The sequence below is a fragment of the Scyliorhinus torazame genome, chromosome 5 (assembly GCF_047496885.1).
Source record: "Scyliorhinus torazame isolate Kashiwa2021f chromosome 5, sScyTor2.1, whole genome shotgun sequence".
In the NCBI taxonomy this organism is placed as follows: domain Eukaryota; kingdom Metazoa; phylum Chordata; class Chondrichthyes; order Carcharhiniformes; family Scyliorhinidae; genus Scyliorhinus; species Scyliorhinus torazame.
In genome coordinates this window covers 169,714,192-169,726,502 of record NC_092711.1, presented here as the reverse complement: position 1 = coordinate 169,726,502, position 12,311 = coordinate 169,714,192, and the positions used below count along the sequence as shown (strand labels likewise).

At 49.0% G+C, this 12,311-nt stretch overlaps 1 protein-coding gene across 1 annotated transcript in view; it reads right to left on the bottom strand.

Annotated features, from left to right (window-relative positions):
- LOC140420596 (uncharacterized) overlaps positions 1-12,311 on the bottom strand; it is a 43,846-nt gene that overhangs the window by 1,573 nt on the left and 29,962 nt on the right. The gene's annotated exons all lie outside the window — the stretch shown is intronic.

Sequence of the window (12,311 nt, the reverse complement as noted above, 5' to 3'; positions counted from 1 at the left end):
CCTTCCCACAGTCCCCACATTTCCACCGTTTCTCCATGTTTTGGGTCTCCTCGTGTCTCTCCAGGTTTGCCGATCAGTTGAAGCCTCGTCCACACACAACACGTGTACAGTCTCTGTCCGCTGTGAATGGTGAGATGTTTTTTCAGGCTGCGTAACTGGTTAAAGCTCTTTCCACAGTCAGTGCCCTGGAACACTCTCACTCGGGTGTGTGTGTCTCGGGGCTTTTCCAGTCACACTGATGTTTTGAAGCCGACAGAAAAGACAAACATTTCTCCTTCTAGATTCAAAGTCCGGTGATATTCAGTTTCAAGGAATTGGGAGACTCAGTCAGATTGAGACGTGATGTTTGAGATTTCTGTCTGTAATTCCTCCTCTTCTAATATCCTGTAAAAACAATTTACAAAAGTTACTTTTCTTCTCCTCATTTTGGAGAAGGTATCCTGAGGGTAACGGCAGTCTGGCCGTGGGGTTAACCCTCCGGGTCCTCAGTCTTATTGAGGAATGTCCCCTTGGATCTATTGTGGTGGTGATTCTTTTGTATTTTTGTTATTATGGGAGGGTTTATGTGTTGTTGACTTTATCCTACTCTGGTACAGACGGGGCTTTTATCTGTGAAAGGAGCAGTTTGGAGAAACTTTGGTGCCTCTGGTGTAAAGTGAGTTGGAGGAGGGGGTAATGGCACACGCCCGATTGTGGTGTGAAAATCTGTTCCTGTCTCTCTGTCGCCTAACTAATGGCGGCAGTTAATCTGCAAATTTTCTCAGGGAATGTACGGGGCATCCATCACCCTATCAGAAGGAAAAAGATCCTCTCCTTTCGAAAGGAGAAAGTCGACATCGCTTTATTACAGGAAACCCATCTGGATTATGAGGAACACTTTAAATTGAGGCGGGATTGGATGGGGAAGTTTTTTTCACCTCTTTTTCATCCAGTAACAGACTTGTGGCAATGCTTATTATACACTATCCAAGCAGTCAGGGTAACTCTACCGATTACAATGTGCATGTCAATTTCCTTTGTGCCGGTCCCCCCATCTCCCGTCCCTCCCCTCCGCCCCTTCACTCGTCGTTTCTGGGTCCTTTCCTGGGCCCTTCACTGTACAATGGGAGTTATCTATTATTTACAAGTGGACGGTGCCCCCCATTGATGGGCCCCCCCCCTTCCACCCCGCGCACTCCCTGTCCTGTTTTAAACCTTCCCTTGGGGGGTTCCTCCTCTAGTGTTTTTGTTCTCGGCTCTCTGGTCTCTGTGTCAGTTGGTTTCTGGTTCTCCCTCCTTGTCCCAGTAGCCCCCCCCTCTTTTCCTGCCTGCTCCCTGTGATCCCGTTGGCCCCCGTACACCCACCTCCCTCCCCAGTGTTCCATTGGCCGCTGGCTTCAAACAGGAACAAGTTGGTGAATGGCCTCCACACTTTGTGGGAACCATCCTCTGAACCTCGGACGGTGATCTTGATCTTCACCAGGTGGAGAAATTCCGATAGGTCTGCCAGCCAGTCTGCAGCTGTGGGTGGTGCTGCTGATCGCCAGCCGAGCAGGATTCTCCAGCGGCCGATTAAAGAAGCAAAGGCAAGGGCGTCCACCCTCTTCCCCATGAATAGTTCTGGCTGGTCCGATACCCCGAAGACTGCCATTTGTGGACACGGCTCCACCTTCATAACCATGGACATTGCCTCTAAATAGGCTGTCCAGAATTCGACAAGTCTGGGGCATACCCCGAACATGTGGGCATGGTTTGCCGGGCCCCGCTGGCACCATTCACATTTGTCCTTCATCTCCGGGAAGAACCTGCTCATTCGGGTTCTTGTCAGGTGCGCTCTGTGCACAACATTCAGCTGCATGAAGCTTAGCCTTGCGGAGGAGAAGGTGGAGTTGGTCCCGTTCAGTGCTTCGCTCCAGAGTCCCCACCCTATTTCCGTCCCTCGCTCTTCTGCCCATTTTTCCTGGGTTTCGTCAAGTAAGGAGCGTATCCTTATTAAGAGTTGTCCGTATAGGTCCCCACAGTTTCCCTTCCCCAGACTGTCTGCGTCCAGTAACTCCTCTTGCATTGTGCTTCTCAGGGTTCCTGGGTATGCTGGTGCCTCCTTGCGGAGAAAGTGTTTGACCTGGAGCTCATCCCTGTTTGGTAGGTTCAGTCTCTCCATCAGCTCCTCTAAGGTCGCTAGTCTATTTCCCGTGTAAAAGTCCCTAACCATCAGTGTTCCCCCGTCCTGTCTCTACCTCTTGAAGGTGGTGTCGAGAATGGCTGGTGCAAACCTATGGTTGCCGCAGATGGGGGCCATGATGGACACATCGGTCAGACTGAAATGCTGCCACATCTGGTTCCAGGTTCTCAGGGTAGCTACCACCACTGGACTGGTGCTGCCGGGGATGGGAGTGGGGCCCGGAGGGTCATTCCTGTACATGAGGACTCGTCCATCATCAACCATTCCATGTCTGGGTCCTTTACCCATCTCCTCACTCTTTCGGCCGTGGCTGCCCAGTGACAGTATTGCAAGTTCGGGAGGGCCAGGCCTCCCATGTTTCTTCTCCATTGTAGTACTGTTTTTGAATTCTTGCCCCTCCGCACAAACGCCATAATCACCTTATCTATTGAATGGAAAAAGGCCTTGGGGATGTAGATCGGTAAGGATCTAAACAGGAAGAGGAACCTGGGCAGTACGTTCACCTTGATCATCTGCATCCTTCCCGCCAGGGAAAGCAGGAATCCATCCCATCTCTGTGGGTCGTTTTTGACTTCCTCCGCCAGACTGGTCAGCTTCCACTTGTGGATCCGTGTCCACTCGTGGGAAACCTGGATCTCCAGGTAGCGGGATTTGTTTTGGGCTATTTTAACTGGGAGGCCCTCCAGCTCTGCCCCTCCCCCTTACCGGGAAATCTTTGTTTTTGCCCAGGTTGGGTTTGTAGCCCAAGAAGATGCCGAACTCTCTCCGGGGAGGGGGGGAGGGAGGGGGGGTTTGTCTCGGAGGTGTACAGTCCCCGGTAGAAGGCCTTGAACGCTTGGTTGACCTTTTTTGGTTGGGCTACGGGACGGCTATGGTTGGGCGGCACGGTAGCACAGTGGTCAGCAATTTTGCTTCACAGCGCCAGGGTCCCAGGTTCGATTCCCGTCACTGTCTGTGTGGAGTCTGCACATTCTCCCCATGACTACGCGGGTTTCCTCCGGGAGCTCCGGTTTCCTCCCACAAGTCCCGAAAGGCATACTGTTAGGTAATTTGGACATTCTGAATTCTCCCTCAGTGTACCCGAACAGGTGCCGGAGTGTGGCGACTAGGGTATTTTCACAATAACTTCATTGCTGTGTTAATGTAAGCCTACTTGTGACAATTATAAAGATTATTCTACCAGTCTGCCTCTGTTATCCTTTACCTGGGCTATTTCCCTCGTGGCTGCCTTCTTTCTCAGCTGGTGAACCAGCAGGCGGCTAGCCCTCTGTGCTCATAAAAGGTCCCCCGTGCCTGGTGGAGTTGGTCACTGCTTTCCTGGTGGGGAGCAGGTCAAAGTTCTTTTGCAGCTTCTTCCTCTCCAGCAGAAGCTCTATGGTCAGGGCCTCGGAGTATCGTCTGTCAACCTCCAGAATGGAGTCAATCAGTTGCTACCTAACCGCTCTCTCTTCCCTGTCTCTACGAGCCTATTGGCGATTATTTCTCCCCGAATCACAGCCTTCAGTGCCTCCCAGAATGTGGAAGGTGAGACTTCCCCGTTCTGGCTGTTAGTGATGTACTTGCCGATGGCCGGTGATGTTTTCTGGCAGAAGACCTTGTCGGCCAAGAGGGCCGTGTCCAACCTCCATGTGGGGCATTGGGTTTGTCCCGTCTCCAACCTCACATCCATGTAATGTGGAGCGTGGTCTGAGATTACAATCATGGATTATTCCGCTCTGACTATTTCTGGAGGCACCGATTTCCCCACAACAAAGAAGCCGATGTGAGTGTAGACCTTGTGTACTGGTGAGAAGAACGAGAATTCCTTCTCATCCGGGTGTAAGAATCACCAGGGATCCACTGCCCCGTCTGCTCCATGAACCGCCAGGGATCCACTGCCCCCGTCTGCTCCATGAACGTTCCCAGTTCCCTCGCCATGGCTGTCATTTTCCCTGTTCTGGGACTGATCTGTCAGTAAATGGATCCTGTAAACAGGTGTGAAGTTCCCCCGCTCATGATCAGACCGTATCCCCCCTCTTCTATCTCCCTCCCAGCCCACTGTATCCCCCCCTCTTCTATTCTGCCCCCCACCCCACCGTATCCCCCTCCTCTATCCTCTCTTTCTCCCCCCCCCCCCCCCCACACACAGACGCTCTCTTCCCAGTGGGAGATGTGCCACGGGCCCTCTCTCTCCCGTACTTCCTGGCACTAGCTTTCCCGCTGGTGTGGGCCCCCCCCCCCCCCCCCCCACCCCCCCCCCCCACCCAGGATCAATCTGACCCCCATCCTACACCCGCTCTGCTTGTGTCCCTGCTGCCTCCTCCTCACCCTCTCCTGCGCTCTGCTGACCTCGCCCCCTCCCTCCTATGAGCTGGCTCCCCTGTTCAGTGCGAGGTGACGCCCTGTCGATGTCTGGCGGTTTGGGGAAGCTGTCCCTCCCAATTAGATTGCCCAGCATTTGGGCCACGTAGTCGATTGGGGCCGCCGACCCGCTTGCTCGCCGCTCCTGTCCCTTGCTGCAGTTTCTGTGACCCTGCAGCCTTTCGAGCTGTTGCTTCCTAGCATTTTGTTGTCCGCACTATTGTTGAGGGTGAGGGGATGTTGAAGTCTGATTTTGCGGCTAAATTCAGCCGACAGTGCCTATTTTTCTGTTGTATGGAGGAGAGCCACCTGATGTGTGACTACTCAGCACATCCCCGTCACAAGTTCCCTCTCTTTTGAATGTTGACTTGAAACTGCGATCTTATGTTTTGGCGATAAGGCTGGAGGACATCCTTCCGACAATCGTGCGGGAGGACCAGACTGGGTTTATACGCGGAAGATTTTCCAGTAACAACGTTGGAAGGTTGCTGAATTTGATTCAGGCTGTTCAGAAATATGCATTGGATGGGCTGGTGATCTCCTTCAATGCATAGAAAGCTTTTGCTTGAGTTGAGTGGAATTATCTGGTGTATCCGCTGCGAGGCTTCGGGTTGGGTGAGGATTATATTGAGTGGATTCAATTGTTACATCACAAACCGGCAGCGGCGGTGCTCACCAATGGTTTGCGGGCATCGAATTTTCAGCTTCAGAGAGGGACTAGACAGGGCTGCCCTCTGTCCCCCTTGTCCACTGAGCCAATGCCAGAGGCTATCAGATCGGAGTCTCTGATATCGGGACTGGGGGGTGGGGTGAGGCAGCACAAGATCACTGTGTGTGCAGATGACGGGCTGCTGTTTGTGTTGAACCCGTGTTTCAGTCCTGGACATTACTGGAGTAGTGGATAGATTTTTAAAAAAGTATTTTCATTCAGATTTTAACATTTGCAACACATAACATTACAAAGTAAAACCAACACAAAACCCCTAAACCCACCCCAACTCCCTAACCAAACTCTTCACCTCCCTCCCCTCCCACCTAGCAGTTCCTTGAAATTATAGAACATAGAATCCGTACAGTGCAGAAGGAGGGCATTCAGCCCATCGAGTCTGCACCGGCTCTTTGAAAGAGCACCCTACATAAGCCCATGTCTCCACCCTATCCCTGTAACCCATTAACCCCACCTACCCTTTAATGTAAGCCTACAAAGCCTCCGTTTCCCTGCTCCAACCCCACACGTACTCTGCGTTCGCCGCCCAATAATAGTACAACAGGTTCAGCAGGGCCAAGCCCCCTGACTGTCGCCCTCTCTGAATCACCGTCTTCCGAATCCTTGCCACCTTATCTGCCCACACAAACGATTAAACCAACCAATCCACCCCCATAAAGACCAATTTTGGCAAAAAGACCATTAGGCACCGAGATAAAAATAAAAACCACAAAATGTTCATCTTAACCAGCTGTACCCGATTGTGGATAGATTTAGTTCCTTCTCTGGTTATAAGATGAATTTTACTGAGTCAGAGGCCATGCTGGTGAGGGGGGGGGGGGGGGGGGGGTGTTGAAGGGGAAGCCCCTCCTCTTGCTAAGTTCCCAATCAGATGCTCCCCCCTTGGGATTTAAATATCTGGGAATATCAATGACCCCCCCCCCCTTTTCAGACAGCTACATGGGGCCAACTATCCACAGCTGATGGTGACTATTAGGTGGGACCTTGCCCGGTGGTCGGCTCTTCCGATTTCATGGCGAGGGAGGATCACCTTCGTTAAAATGAATGTGTTGCCCAGACTGCTGTACCCTCTGCAGATGCTGCCTATGCTGCTGTCAACCATGGTCATTCAGGAAATTAATGGAATGATTAGTACATTTATCTGGAATAAAAATAAACCTCACCTCAACTTAGTTAAGCTCCAATCACCAGGAGCTAAAGGTGGGGTCTCCGGAATATCAGGCTTTATCAATTGGCCTCTCATCTTAGTTTCACACGGAATTTGGTTACGATAGACCCAACATCCATCAGGCTCGATATGGAAGCAGGCCAATCAGTTCTCCCTCTATCCAAAACTGGCACAGATTGATTACAGAATGTATCCCATTGCAATTGTAATGTCTGTACTTCATTCTAAGTCTGATGCATTTGTTAAATAATGAGACCCCTGTCTCAAATATATGTGCTCCAATTTGACAGACTTGCTCCTCCAGGGATTTCCATCAGTGAATTCAATTCAACTGAGCCCAGAGTAGGGCACAGTGAGGCACAGTGGTTGGCACAGAGCCAGAGAACCAGGTTTGATTCCTTGAATGCCTATCTGTGTGGACATGGACATTCGCCCTGTGTCTGTGTGGGTTGCCTCTGGGTGCTCAGGTTTCCTCCCACAGTCCAAAGATGTGCAGGTTAAGTGGCTTGGTCATGCTAAATTGCCCCTTAGTGTCCAAAGGTGTTAGGTTAGGTGGGTTGACGATGATCAATGCACCGGATTATGGGAATCGGGCGGGGAGTCTGCCTCGGTGAGTGCATTTTCTGAGGGTCAGTGCAGACTTGAAGAAGCGAATAGCCTCCTTCTGCACTATAGAGATTCTGTGTCATCTATGTTATTTTAATTTGACTATGCTGTTAGTCTGTTTTGGGGTGTGCATTGGTATCCTTCTGTTTTTATATAATCTTACCCTCTTTCCCCACTCACTCTGTTAACTGGTTGTTCAATTGATCTGGCATTTCATATAGCGGCTCTGGTCCCTAAAATATCCTGCTACAAATTAATTCTGCAATATGTTGCTTGTATTTATGCAGCAATATCAGTTGTTCTACACTGTACCCATTTTCCACCAATTTTTCTGTTAGTCTGTTGCATTCATTTTTTTAAAAAGTTTTTAAAAATAACAAAAGAAATATTAAAAATCTGTCCAACTCATCCATGAATATATTCATTGCCTCTCAGACTCCACTGGTTCCCGTGGAAGAGAAATCCAGAAACTAACAACCCACTGAGGGAAGAGATGACTGGAAATATATAACGCAGCTACAGTACAATATTACACAACTGGAAATAATAAATGTACTTTATTACAGACCATAGATAATATATCTAATCTGTACCATTTTTAAAAACTAGACATATCTCCGTCTGATATTAATTTACTGTTCCCTTAAATGTGAGCCATCTCCAGGGGAAACCAGCCTTTAATTGTGAACATTGGGAAAGAGACCATCCTTTTAGCCAGACAAATAAATGTGTCAAGCTGAGGGAGCAAAGGATGTCAATGTCTTTAAGAGAGAGACCTGGGCCAAGCTTTGCAGAGTCTGCACCCTCCCTGGATTCACTTCCTTTCCCTTCAGTTGCTGCAAGTGACCAATTGAAGGTCCGAATGAGAAAAGAAATGGAAAGGGGGAGAAAGGAAAGTGTTTTACTCCCAGATGTTGGAGACAGGAGGAAGTTTCACTTCCAATGCCCGCTTTGTGACGTCACGAGAACCCGTCCTGAATCAGCCAATAAGAATCACTCTGTTCAACTGCCGTTTTCGGGTCTCAGTGCGCAGGCTCGGCACGCGGACACGGGAGCCCCACCCCCACCAGTTTCCCCCTGTACCTCCTCGAGACAAAGGTTTCCAAAAAACCGGCTGACGGCTCCAGCCAGATCGAGAAGCAACTCGGTGAGCTCCCCCTGGCCCGGGACTGCGCATGTCCCAAGGAAGAGGGGAAGTTGCGTATGTGCAGGGGAGAGCCCGCCTCCTGACCTTCCTTCTGAGGTTTTGATCATTGGAAAGAGTTGTGGGACCAGAAGGACTCTCGTCCTCCAGCCAATCAGCGCGTGGGCTTTGTGTGAATGATTGAGCTTCACACAGACTGAAACTTCCTCCGGTCTCCACCATCCGTCAGGAAAACACTTTCTTTTCTCCCCCTTTCCATTTCTTTTCGCATTCTCGCCTTCAATTGGTCACTTGCAGCAACTGAAGGGAAATGAAGTGAATCCAGGGAGGGTGCAGACTCTGGAAAGCTTGGCCCAGGTCTCTCTCTCTTAAAGACATTGACATCCTTTGCTCCCTCAGCTTGACACATTTATTTGTCTGGCTAAAAGGATGGTCTCTTCCCTAATGTTCACAATTGAAGGGTTCTTTTCCCCAGGAGATGGCTGACAGTTAAGTGGGCAGTAAATTAATATCAGACGAGAAATGTCCAGTGTTGTTATATGGCACAGAGCAGATATATTATTGATGGTTCTGCAATAAAGTACATTTATTATCATCCCATTTTCTCCAAATGAAATGTGTAACAATGGGTACCCGCATGGGTCCTAGCTACGCTTGCCTAACACAAGACCCTGCTTCCATACCCGCATGTCTATCCTTGTCTTCTGCAGTGTTGCAGTGAAGCTCAATGCAAACTGGAGGAACAACATCTCATCTTCCGGTTAGGCACGCTAATTCCTTCCGGTCTCAACATCGAATTCAACAACTTCAGATGATCAGCTCTACCCCACCTCGACCCATTTGTTTTCATCCCATTTCATTTTAACTGTCTTTTACCATTTATTTCTCTCTTGCCTTTCTTTATATATATTTACCCCCCATCTTCTCCACGTTTCCTTACCCTTTCTCCCCTTTGCTTCCCCCTTCCCCTCCCCCCACATCTACAACTTCACAGTTTACCCTCTGATGTTAATTTCTCTGCAGTTTGGCCTTTCACACCTTTAGTTCTCTCTGGGGACTGCCATTAGCACTCTTTCCCCTTGCTTTCTGTGGCTATTAGCACCCCGTTTCCCTTGGTTTCTGTGGCTATGACTCATCTTTCATTCTCACTCCACAATATAAATATTTCCCACTTTCTCTGCCTTTTAGCTTTGACAAAGGGTCATCTGGACTCAACGTTAGCTCTTTTCACTCCCTACAGATGCTGCCAGACCTGCTGAGATTTTCCAGCATTTTCTCTTTGGTTTATTATCATTTCTTGTCTTGTAATATTGTTCTGTAGCTATGTTATATATTCCCAGTCATCTCTTCCCTCAGAAGGTCGTTAGTCTCTGGAATTCTTATCCATGGTGACCAGTGGAGGCTGGGAGGGTCATTGAATGTTTTTTACGGATAAATTGGACAGATTGTTTTAAATCTGTTTATTATTATATTTTTTAAAAACATTTTTTTAAGCATAACCACAACAGAATAACAGTAAAATTGGTGGAAAATGGGTACAGAGCAGAACAAGAGATATTGCCAGCAACAATACAACAACATATTGCAGAATTAATTCAGAACAGGATATTTAAGGGAACTGGGCCTCTAGATGAAATGCCGGGTCAATAGAACAACCAGATAACAAGTTAACATCGTGGGCGCGATTTTCCGAAGAGGAAACAAAGTCCCCTAGCGAGCACGTTTAGCTGCGTGTTTCATGCCACTCTCAGCGCTGAGAAACACATGGCTATTCAACGTGACACGCATTGTATAGCGGACTGGAATGGGGACGCACAGCCAAGGCTGCACTTAGCCCGTTTTCTACTGTGAGGAGCTTCGCTGGCTGGAACTCCCCAGTTTAGCGAGAGATGGTGAGGCCATTTTTAAATGATGTCTCAATCTCCAAGGCTCCAGAAGCGAGCCCTGACCTCCCGACCCCACCCCCTCCAGCCCGATCGCACTATGGAAGGGTTGCCAGCCACCCGAACCTCTCTCAAGACACACACTGTGCACACCCTGCCCGATCACATGCATATGCAAAAAATGCCAGCCTGGCAGTGCCAGGCCAGCACCCAAGTGGCACTGCCAAGGGCCAGGCTGACACTGCCAGGGTGCCCAGGTGGCACCAGCAGTGCCAGGGCACCACCCTGCTCAAAGGGCATGCAATTTGTAGGCCTCCGATCCTCTGGGAGACCCCCGTGAGTGCCATTCTGTTTCGTCCCTGTTTGCGGGGATCAGTGCTGAATGGCGCTCGCCCAAGTTCCCTGAGGTGAAGGGAATGAATCCCAAAGCCTCAGGTACCTGGGGAACATGCACATTAGAGTGGGGCTAACTGCCTCGCTCTAATATGCAGATTTGCCAAAATGTAATCCCACCCACAATGGGTGATATTTACAGCACAACGTCTCGCGAGATCGCGTTGAATCTCGCGAGGCGTAACAAACTGAGTAGATTCCAGGAGCGGGGTCTCCCCGGTTTCATCGGCCATGCTGCGACGCGGCGAGCTGCTTTGCCAGTGCAGCATGGCCACTGGATCGCACCCAGTGAGTGAAGAAAGAGGGTAAGGATAACAATGCCAGTTGCACACACAGAGTATTGCAAAACATACTAACAACATGGTCATGTTCAAATGAATCAGTCAAATTGAATTCACTCATGGAAAGTCCAGGAGAAGCAAGTCAGGCGAATTGGAGCTGATGCCTTTGAGGTCGGAGGTCCCATACTTTATAAAAAACATAAGACTTAGAATGGAGAACAGATGTTAAAAATTCCGTGGGAACGCATTCCATAATCAGCCCATGCCAGTTTTGGATGGAGGGGAAGTTGCTGCTAATCCAGGAGCGAGGATATTTTTACCAGTGACAAACATCGGGATATTATAATCGCCTTTTTTCATTAGAATCGGTGATTTCCCCATTTGGGAGACACAGGATCAGGAATACAGGGTCAGGCTCTATCAAAAATTCTCTCCAGTTCCCTGACTACATTTGACCAATAGGATTGAATCTTGATGCAGTTCCATGGAGAATGTATGTCATCACCCTCGACTGCCAGGCACTTTAGGCACATAGGGAATATAGTAGGATCAAACCTGTGTCTAAGACTAGGTGTCAAATGAAGGCTGGTAGTATTTTCAACCGGGCCTCCTTCCTTTTATTGCAAATCAAAATTTCACCAGCCATAGTCCCATATGTTACCCTGTATCTTCTCATCAATATTGACTGCTGAGTCCCTATCATTTCTTCCGGCATGACTTGGCCCGATGCCCGTTCTTTCCACAATTCTGGCATTTTCCCCGTGGCGGTTTCGGCTCCCATGGAGCATTTGAATTAGATAGGGCATTTGTTGTTGACTGAAATGGTAAATATTTAGGCTGTAACCCAGTCTGGAGAGCGTGAATCTTAGTTCCCATATCCCGGTCAATTTAAATACATCGACCTATTAATATCACGTATGTCATTGATACTCGTTCCCACTCAGGAAGCACCAGTTTTAATGTATTAGACAAATCTGTTCACAAACCAGCAACAAAGGCAGCCTTCAACAGCCAAAAATACTTGTGTCCGAAGTCTCCTGCCCTTCCGGCATTTCCATTCCTGAGTGCTCCTTCCATACTTTCCTAAACGGTTCTTCAGATTCTGTTACTTCCTCTGTCTTCTTCTGAATACAAGCGGTGACCTTTGTCCAGTCAGGTTTTGGTGGGTTGTATTTTAACAGCCACTGCTTAACTACAGTCCACCCCTCTTCTAACTGTTGTTCGTCGGTCCCTCGTGCTTCTTTAACATCTCTGGAAAGCTGGCCGCTGTCCAGTCTCGGGTTCATTGCTGACAAAACCTGGACTCCGTCCAATGGGTGGAGATTGTAAATATGTCGTATTCGCTCAAGCCCTTCCCATGTTCCCATTCCTCCTTTCTTGGGATTAGGCCATTCTTTAGACCATCTATCAATCTTTTCCTGATCAGCTGCTTCATGGGCCTCCATTGGACATTCTTGCCTCGGGTAACTCTTTGTTCCCCGTCCGAAGAAACTGTTCTTACTGACTCGGTCTTAGACCGTTTTGACTTTAAAGGTGCTAACCGTACGCCGTGAGTCCTTCGCAACTGTTTTTTTTCTTTTGGAGTGTCTCCTCTCCTGACTTGGGCAG